Genomic DNA, 11,168 nt, shown 5'->3' with positions numbered 1-11,168 from the left:
TCTTCCCTCATTTATAGTTTTTAGCTGTTGCATATTCTAATATTTCTCCATCTCTCCTATTTTTACTTACATAAATTCACTATGCAAATGTTTGAACTCTTTTTTCTACATCTTAAATACTCTGTTTTCTTTTCTGTTTGTTTAATTTCCATAATTTTTCCAAATTTGTCTTCAAATTTACTCACTGATTTTTCAGCTGTGTTTAGTTTCTTTTTTAACTAATATGTTATGTTTTAAAATTCAGCTTTTACCACAAAATTTGATATTCTGTATTTTTTATTTTATTTCTGATCATTAAAATTACTGATTTTATAGTCTCTTTCAGAATGTTTGATTTTTCTAAATAACTTTGTCATCCCTGGTAACTGTCAAAATTGGTAATTATTTCCTCATGCAGTTTTTTAGCTTTTCTTTCTTCTTTCTTTTTTTTCTTTCTTTCTTTCTCTCTCTCTTTTTCTCTCTCTTTCTTTCAATTTTAGGCCTTTCTCTAGTATGTATTCTTATTCCCCTTGTCGCTCTAGCATCCCATAAATACTGGACCACAAAGAGATTTTTCATTTTGCTTCTTTTTGTGTTAAAACCTGAGAATAATGATTGTGCCTATTTTTATTCTAATGAAATACCTAATGAAAAATACCTGGTATCCTTGCATATAGTAGGACTTCAAAATATATGTGCAGTAGATTGCCATGAAAATTTAACACTGTCACCCATAGTCTTCCTAAAGCTGACAATTTCTCTCACTGAGTTAATGATATCAACTTGAGTGGACATGATTGGTTGATATTATTGAAGCAGACACCAGGAAAACTCCATTTTCAATTTTGGCCCCTGAGGAGGGCATTCTATTCAGTTGGCCCCTCCACCTCCAAAAGAAAGTTCAATCCTTCACTGAACAAAAGCTATACTTCAACTATGGAATTGAGGTAGTAACATTAAACTCTCCATTTTTTTAAGAAAGAATTTTGCAGGAAAAATTTTTTAAAAATTATGAGGAAGTAGGGTATCTAGATTTTCAACACAGACATTTGGTTTTCCAAAGTTTGATTGCACTGTATGTAAATTACATAATGTCTGGACTTATAGATAATTCTTAATATATATGATAGCATTTTACTATACATGGCAGCAGAGAGTTTTTTATTTATTTGTTTGTTTTTTCTCTTTCCTTTTTTTTTTTTTTTTTGAGGGAGTTTATACCCTCTAAACCCTATAATGAATTGGGTTTTAAAAGAAAATTCAGAAATAAGTCAATAATGTTTAGATTAAGTTGAAGTGCTATTTTTCATTTTGCTCATGACTAGGAGGAAAATATCCTGGTATCTTCCCTAACATAGTGTACCTTGAACATCCTGAAGGTGACAATGAAAATTGCATAAAGTTTACTTGTGTTTAGCTCACAGAAGACCAACAGAGAAAGGAGATTCTACCAATTCTTTTTGTACTTCCTCCATGCCAGCAAAAGCCTTAAAATGTTTATTTTTCAATGTGGTAAACAACTAATAAGCATGTATTTATTTCTGTTTATTGCATGTATTTGTTGTTGCTTACAGAGTTAAAACGTCTGGCTACATTCAGACTATCAGTACACTCAACTGTTCGTTGGTCCCTTGAAGATATTATGATGTAAGAAGATGCATCTCTGATTCCTTAGTCAACCTCCTGAGACCCCCCTGCTACCTCTACTGCTTGACCTTGAAGCCAACTACATGTGAGAATCTTCTGTGGACCTTAAAATATGCAGATGTGCGGGTCCCATCTTAAGAGGTTCTTATTTAGTGGGTATAGAATGACTCTATCAGACATCTGCAAACTTCTATTTCCTTCTTTCACTTTTCTAGTGCATGTGACACTTGAAATTATGTTACCATTCAAAGCCAAATTCTAATCTCATCTTCCAAAACTATTAACCAACTGTTTTTCCTCCCACCTTTTTCCCCCCCCTCTTTCCTTGGTTTTGTCTTTTTCCCTTTAGAATATTCATAATTGGGAACAAAACCAAGATTAATTTACTGAATAAGTGTTAAATTAGAATACACTATGTGCCAGGTACTATGATAAAGCCTTATTTTACTATAATAAAGAGAACATACATGGATCCTGATCTGAGGAAGTTCACACAAATAAATATCTAATTACAAATTCCAACCACTCATAAGAAGGAAAAGCTCATTGCACTGCAGATCAATTTATTAAAACAGAAAAAGTAGAGAAAGATTCCCACGCACAGTTAACACTTTTATGGAGATCTTTAGGCCAAAACTGCAATTGTCCAGGCAGAGCAGGGAGTAGGGGGAGGCATTCCAGGGAGAGGAGGAATTGAGATAGAAAAGAACTTAACTTAATGAAGGCAATGAAAGAAAAGTGGTAAGATAAAAATAAGGGATGAGAAGTACACCACAGATCTGGAGGAGACAAAGATCGGGTAATGGACAATTTTGGATATTACCTTATGTGCAGTGGGAAGTCACTTAATCATTTTAATGAAGTATTACTACAATAAGATTTGGGTTGGAAATGGACCCCTCTGATGGCTGTAATGAGAAAGGATTAGCAGTTAGCAAAGAAGGAAGGGGAAGAAAGCAGTTAGGCTTGAATGGAAAGGGGGCTTAATGGAAAATGTGATTTTGTCCTGCTTTCAGAGAACTCACAATATAACAGAAGGAAACTATCTTGGAAAAGCTAATTTTAGGCACCTGTGTGGCTCACATGGTTAAGTTCCAATTCATGACTTCGGCTTAGCTCATGATCTCAGGGTCCTGAGATGCAGTCCTGTGGCCAGCTCTATCCTGAGTGAAGAGTCTGTGTGAGAGTCTCTCTCCATCTCCTTCTTCCCTCCCCTTTGCTTGCACATACATACACATACACTCAAATAAATAAATAGGAAAAAAAAAAGTTTTGGAAAGCTAATCCAAACCTAATGTAGTACCAGTGGGGAAAGCTCTGACAAATGATGGTAAGTTGGAGAGTCTGAGTATTAGAAACAGAGCATGCAAATTGTAAGAGACACCAAGGAAATTCCAAGATCAGGGAGACACTGACAGTTTCATACTCAACATCTGACACTGAAGGTTTGTGACCATAATTGATCATGGACTCCTTCCTTGATAAAAATTTACTGAGTGTCTACTGTGTGCTAAGAAATGACCAAGTAATTAATATATTTATTTTTTTTAATTCCACAGAGGTCATTTTACTTCAAATGGCACTCTCAATTTCCACTTTACAGATGTCCTAAAAGAGACACCACTCCTCCATTTTTGACTCTCTTTCCTCCTTGCACATAACAACAATTCCCTCATTTGTCACAACAACTTCTATGCAACCAGTGTACTAAACAGTGTCTCTCTGTAGGATCAGTGCCCATGTGAAAGAGTCAAGGCAAACACAGGAGAAGGAAGGTTCTAAGTGGAGCCCATTTCAGAGGTAGAAGTGAAATAATTGTTTCATCATTTTTTATTTTTAATGTTGATATTACAGAATTTGCAACTTCTTTCCTATACACAAAAGGAATAAATCACATTTACGTAAACTCATAATCACCTTTTCAAATGAAAATTATTAGATGCTTGGGATTTGTGAAGGCATGGCAAAGGGAAAAATATTTCAACATCAGATATTAAAAATGGCTGACATTAGTAATGGACAAGAGTGCTAAGGAATTAAGGAACACTGAAACCTTCCTCAGTGACTCCTAGACTGTGGCCCAGGGACAATAGCTGGCTTCTCAAGGCATAAATAATTATAAATGACTATAGTTTTGTATGAAGCCCCTCACACTAAAACCTGTTACAACACAAATGCTTATTATCTAAATCAGTGAAGGGGCACACGGGTGGCTCAGTCAGAAGCATCTGACTTCAGCTCAGGTCATCATCTCATGGGCTTGGGATTGAGCCCCTTGTCAGGCTATGTGCAGAGCAGGGACTCTGCTTGTCCCTCTCCCTCTGCCCCTCCCCTGCTCATGTTCTCTTGCCCTCTTTCAGATAAATAAAAAAAATCTTAAAAAAGTAAACAGTGAAGGAATTATTACAGTAAAAATATATGGGAAGCCAATTCTGTTCCTTTAGTCAATTTAACAATTTTTCTTGTAATATGTTTTGTGGGTAGATGTTAGAGGTTGTAGCTTATTACAACCAGAAATCAAGGTATGAAAACCAACAGAAAAATACAAATTTCAAGTTATTGGAATAAACGACAGCCTCAAAAACCTATTATTTTTATAAGGGCCTTTTAGAAAAGAGAAATAATATCTAACAGTCTATACTTAAAATCTATTTCATTTTTACAAGTGTAGTTTAATTTTAATATTTTCCACCAGGCAACTATACCCAGATAAACGTTAAAGTCAGTTAACCTAAGTATTTTACTTTGATAAAGAAGATGCACTTACACTGTTATTTGAATGAGGGTCTCCTTAAGACGGCAAGCAACAGGGCACCTGGGTGGCTCAGTGGGTTGAGCCTCTGCCTTCGGCTCAGGTCATGATCCTAGCGTCCTGGGATTGAGCCCCAAATTGGGCTCTCTGCTCAGTGGGGAGCCTGCTTCACCCTTTCTCTCTGCCTGCTGCTCTGCCTACTTGTAATCTCTCTCTCTGTCAAATGAATAAATAAAATTAAAAAAAATTAAAATATTAAAAAAAAGACGGCAAGCAACAAATCCAGACTGTATTGTCAGCTTATACAACACTAGACCGAGAGAGGGATAAACTGCATTAGTTCTAAGTCCAGCTGACCTCTCCAGACATTTGCTGGCTTCTCTTCTCCAAATGAAAGATACTTATGTCATTTGCCTACAACTAAATACCTATCCTAAGCTATGAGAGCAAGCAGTATGACTGTAAATGCTTTTCTCCTAGAACTTTCTAGATTAGAATTGTAATTAAATTATGTCAATATACCAACTCAAAAAATGGATGGTAATTATCAAATCTTTTTTTTTAAGATTTTATTTATTTATTTGACAGAGATCACAAGTAGAGAGGCAGGCAGAGGGAGAGAGAGAGGAAGAAGCAGGCTCCCTGCTAAGCAGAGAGCCCGACGTGGGGCTCAATCCCAGGACCCTGAGATCATGACCTGAGCTGAAAGCAGAGGCTTAACCCACTGAGCCACCCAGGTGCCCTGGTAATTATCAAATCTTAAGAGTAAGTGTGAGACATAAGGTCAAAGCCAGTCATTAAGTAAGATCTGCTAGTTGTAGTTACATTTGGATGACTTGTTCTTCACACTGCCTTCACCAAATAACCTTCTTTCTCTATTTTTTTTAAAGATTTTATTTATTTATTTATTTATTTATTTATTTATTTATTTAGGGATTTCCTGCAAGAGGGGAGATGGAGGGAGAGGAGAAAGAAAGAGAAATCCCAGGCAAACTCCATGCCAAGTGCAAAGTCTGATGTGGGGCTTGATCTCATGACCCTGAGATCATGACCTGATGATGAGATGAAATGAACAGTAGAATGTTTAACCTACTGAACCACACAGACGCCCCACCTTCTTTCTCTATTTTAAAGATAGGTCATGTGATTGTAGCAATTCAATTTCATTATGACAATCAACTATCATGTGAAGAGGAAGAAATTAAAACTAGATGGCTAGTGCATTCTCCTTTCTTCCAGCAGCCTGCCCTCTAAATCACAAATTTCTCTCCCTAACATGCTCGTGTGAGTTTTCAGAAAATAGTAGAATATATCTCATACCCATTCCAATGTAATTGCTTTCAGGGAGAGGAGGACGGGGTTGGGAACTTAAGGCAAGGGAGATGAAAAACAAACTAGCTAAATGTTTTCAGACCTGAAAAAGATCTCATATAACTTGAGTCCTGGTTATTATCCAAAAAACTATTTAGTCTGCTCCCACATGGGCTGTTCAAAGTTATTTTGAAAGTAATTTTGAATAATTTTAGTTATTTGTAAAAAAGTCCTGACTTCTTTGAAATAAAGAATTCATGGAAAAGTGAATAAAAGAAAATCTGAATGCCCATAAATGCTTAATAAGACAAAATATTTCCAAATGGTATATCAAATTACTTTATAAGATGTCATTTATAACTAAAAAAATAATGTGGGTTTATCATTAATGGTTATTACTATTGACTAATTTAATAATCAAAGGAAGAAAATCTTTGGGACTACTTAAAATACCAACCAAATCAATATTAACAAAAAACAAAGTACTTTTGTTTATTTTATTAATAAAAATATGAACCACTAATCAAAACGGTTAAGGAAAAACAAGCATGACAAGTTTCAGCTGTAGTTACTTTTAGTTTTCAACTTTGCCTGTAATTTCTTTCTTAATATATTACACCCTTTGAATTTCTAAAACACAAATGAAAAATCCAGTCTTATGAAGGGTAAACAATCCATTATGAACACATTTAGACATAGACATTTTTCATGTAAAAACCAAACTGGATGTTTAAAATCAAATGCTTTAAGTTGATTGTCACTAGTGCACTGTTCCCTATAAAAGTGTGAGCATTGTTAGGAGGAGAGACACACACTACGTATGGGTGACCTTCACTACAGAGACACAAGTAGAAAATTGGAGAAAAGTAAGTGGTGGAAGTCAGGGAAATCTGACAATGTCTCCATGCTAATTAATCCTAAGCACATTTTCCTTAGAATCAACAAAGCATTAATCACTGCTTCTCACACTCACATGGAGATACTTGCATTTTTATGCACTTACAGGCAAAAGGATGGATTACTCTTTTATAAGGATGTCATATCATCCCCCTTGTGGCGGGTGGGGGGGACACTTCTTACAGAATTGGAAACTTCTTTGTCTTCAATTCTTTTTTAAGCCTTATGTGTTCCAACATGGCTTAATGATTCAGTGCATTCCATCTTTGCTATATCTCTCTTAATAAAATTTGGATATCTTAGCAAGTTAAGAAAAGAAGGCTCCGGCTATTCCTCCTACACAATCATTTGTTAGTTCAGTGTGTTTTCCAGCTGTACTGTTAGTTCTTCACATTAGTCATTGGATCAACCACCTATGTCCACCACTAGTGATTCTAATGACTCTAAAGGCAGACATATATTGGGAGCAGATCCTTCTGTAATTTCCAACTCTGTTGTGGATCAGCTACATGGTTTCTAAGAACACAAATTCTTTGCCGTGTCCTTTCCCCAGAAGTAATGGAATGCAGGTACACTTTGTCATTCACGGCATTTAAAATCCCCAAAATATATTTATTAAAAAATTAAACTTCTTAGTTTAGTTGCAAATTATTTCCCCAGAACATATTGATATGAGGCGAAATATCAATATAAATATAAATCCCTCAAATAAAATTTCTCTTTGCATCCTATGAAAGAGAGTTTTAAAGAATACTAATACATTTGAAACAACTGCATTAAATAAAAAGAAAATGTCAGTTCTGGATAAACGTCTTCTCACAACTCAATCTTCAAAGCTATTTGTTTCCCCCATGAAAATGAGGTTTTTAAAAAAGAAGAAAGGTCCTTAATATTTGTCCACACCAGTTTTCCCTTGAGACATAAACCCTAGGAGCCTTAGAACAGGTTTGGAGCTGACAACTCAAAGATCATATTTGCAGATTTTCTTTTAAGAAGTTAATTACTTAGATGTTTCTATTACTTGGCTTGTACTTGATGAATGAATAACTGAGTTTCTTCCTAGACACTTTCCTAGAATGTTTTAGGATATACAACTCCTTAAAATAGCTTTAATATTTTTTCAAACTCTGCAGACTCTATTGGCAAGAGTACCAGGACATCGGGGCGCCTGGGTGGCTCAGTAGGTTAAGCCACTGCCTTCGGCTCAGGTCATGATCTCAGGGTCCTGGGATCGAGTCCCGCATCGGGCTCTCTGCTTAGCAGGGAGCCTGCTTCCTCCTCTCTCTCTCTACCTGCCTCTCTGTCTACTTGTGATCTCTCTCTGTCAAATAAATAAATAAAAATCTTTATATAAAAAAAAAGAGTACCAGGACATCAACTGTCTTTTCTATAAATGTCATTTCTTTGGGATGAACTCTCTCCTTTGTTATTTCTTGGCAATGAATAATGGGGAAAGACTATTTTTCCCAAGGTGCATTAGAAAATTTTAATTTCATAATTAATAGGAAGACAATAGTTATTTTATAACTAATTTTAATCCATTGTTAATTTGTTCCTGAGATACTCAAGTACTTAGCAACAACCACTGGGCAAATGTAAAGATCAAAACATGTGAATTATAAATACTGTTCTAAATCCAGGCTTTTCCTGAATTGCTACCACTCCTAAAATACGGTTACTACAAGGCTATGGACTTCCTGGTTTCTCCTTAAATATTGCTTCTCCCTAGTCCTTTATCCAAAATTATGGGTATATTTTCTTTATCTGGAATTGTGAGTATATATAAGTTTTCCCATCATTTCTTTATATTTTCTCCATTTTGGATCACTATTTGGGAGATTGTGAGAAAAAAATGTAAATATCCTTGGAAGCAAGCAGTAGTTATAAATGAGAAAATGCAATGAAGGTAAAGAAGAGCATTGGTAACATATCAATAATAAACCATCACGCTAGGGAAAGAGAACACCTGTTTCATGTGAAGAATTAAAATTTTCAAATTTATATATGTATTATAAGTTTGTCATGTTTATTATTTCTGTAATCAGATCAAAAATTCTTATCTCTGGTTAGTGTGATTAAAGGAAAAACATTTTCTTCTTTATTCTTTTTCTTATTTTTTTCATAATGGCTTGTACAGTTTTAAATATGAAAAAATAAAAGATTTAACAAATATAAGAAAAGATCTGGATCAGCATTTTCAAGAAAGCAAGCAAGCGAGCAAGCTCAATGTCAAATGTTGATCAGTTGTATAAAGTTGGATTCAGCCCATAAATTCAACCCACTGACTGTTTTTTTAAGGAAAGTATTATTGGGGCACACACACACACACAAGTCAAATTTACTAGCAAGAGAAAAGTCAAATACACAGTAAAATTGTGATGTTTTGAAAATGAACTTTTACAAATTGTGTTTATTTTTCTCCAAAATAATATCACAGATATGCAAATATTGCTGCAATGTAAGACTGGATACTAAGTGGAGAAACTCACTTGAGATCGGAAGCTAACGTCAAGGCCTATGGGGGGAAAAGTAAACAATAAAAGCATTCACTTAAAAAAAAGTCACAAAAAAGTGTTCATCTAAGGAACAGTTTGCCAGTCACTAAGTGGGATGATCCTAATTTCCACATCTATGCCAAGGCAAATAATTCAATTTCCCTGGGAAGTTTTGGTGATACTATTAACATTACTATTATGGATACATGGAAATCAAACTGAAGTTCTAGAAAGACATTTTAATTTCATGAATGTTGCACTTTTGTGTGTCAAGCAATGCACACATAGCACCTTTATATCACCAAGAATTATCCCCAAAGAGAAGCAGAAATAACATCATTAGTAATGAATTATAAACATTAGTGGCAGCATGCTAGAAGTGGCGGGCTTCTTTGCTAACCCTTAGCTGGGCTTCTTCAAATGTCCCTCAAGAAGAGTCAGGAGACTGTATTGTCATTGTAGATGAAAAGAGTGAGGCTTGGTGATTAATTCTCCCCAGGAAGTGGAACTAGTAGTGAAGCAGGAACTAGACCCCACTTTCTCCTTCTCCCGCAGTGACTTCTTACCATGCACAATACTCAGTTTGTCCTAGAATATTAGATTTGGTTCGGTCTTCACTGGAAGTCAACATCAACCAGGCCCTGTTTTTTGTCTTGTCACATGAACTTACACAACAGGTTCTGATGCAAGAAAGGACATTAAGTTTGAGCTTGGAAACTTGCCCCATGTTGGGCTGGCCAGACAGTTAGGTGACCTCTTTATGAAAACAAAACAAAACAAAACAAAACAAAAAAACAAACAAACAAAAAACAAAACAAAACAAACAACAAAGCAAAACCAACAACAACAACAAAAACTAAACAATATCTCAAACCTTGTTCTTAAGATGACTTAAAATATAACACATAATCCTACTACCTTTCAGGTAGTTTGATGTATAGTTGAAGTAATCATGTGAAGGCTCTTTAATTTCCACTTCTCCCATGGACCATTCATTGCTTGTCTAATTGGGAAAGAAGGAGGACTTAGCATCACCCAGTAGATTATAATGTTTTAAGATCTGGGTTGCTGGGGAGCCTGGGTGGCTCAGTGGTTAGGGCTGCTGCCTTCTGCTCGGGTCATGATCTTAGGGTCCTGGGATCGAGCCCCGCATCGGGCTCCCTGCTCCGCAGGAAGCCTGCTTCCCTCTCTCTCTCTCTCTCTCTCTCTGCCTGCCTCTCTGCCTACTTGTGATCTCTGTCTGTCAAATAAATAAATAAAATCTTTAAAAAAAAAAAAAGATCTGGGTTGCTGTTTAATGTGTTTTTGTTTCATCAGAGTGAAGAATCATCATACATTATCAAAAATGTCTCCTTAATCAATGACAACATGAATGAATGATTACTAAAGGGATAGTCATTTAATAGAGGAGCATTTGTCACATATTTTCCTTTTCACTCATAAAAGAAGATAAAGCTAGCTGCTGAGTGCTCACTCCCTTAGGGAACTGTGTGGCAATATAAAGCAAAAATGACCTACCCAGGGTGAGTCCTGCCCGGGGTTTTGTTTTTGGACAGGCAAGAATGCAATGAGCTTCACTTTACAAAATAAATTCTCAGAGCATCACGAATAGAGTCAAAGACAGAGAATCCTAGAGCCAAAGTCACATGATTTAAGATCATTTACAGCTGCAGTCTGTAATGTCATAGGTAAAACAAGAACACCAACACCACCAGCCAAGCCTTCTTGGTGTTCCCCCTGAGGTCTCAGGACTGGTATTTTTTTTTTAAAAGATCTTATATATTTATTTGAGAGAGAGCTAGAGAGAGTGAGCACAAGCAGGGGGAGGAGCAGAAGGAGAGGGAGAAGCAGACTCCCTTCTAAGCAGGGATCCCGATGCCAGGCTTGACCCCAGGGCCCCAAGATCATGACCTGAGCCAAAGACAGCTGCCCAACCTCCTGAGCCACCCAGGTGCCCCTAGTACTGGCTTTTCTACTTAATATTAGCAACATGGCTTCAAAAATAACTTCAAATGTATCGCTTCTCTTGCCACAATCCTTTTTTAAAAAATTTTGTTTGAATTCAATTCATCAGCATAGACTGCATC

Source organism: Mustela nigripes, chromosome 7 (assembly GCF_022355385.1).
Source record: "Mustela nigripes isolate SB6536 chromosome 7, MUSNIG.SB6536, whole genome shotgun sequence".
Classification (NCBI taxonomy): domain Eukaryota; kingdom Metazoa; phylum Chordata; class Mammalia; order Carnivora; family Mustelidae; genus Mustela; species Mustela nigripes.
This window is presented reverse-complemented; position numbering follows the sequence as displayed.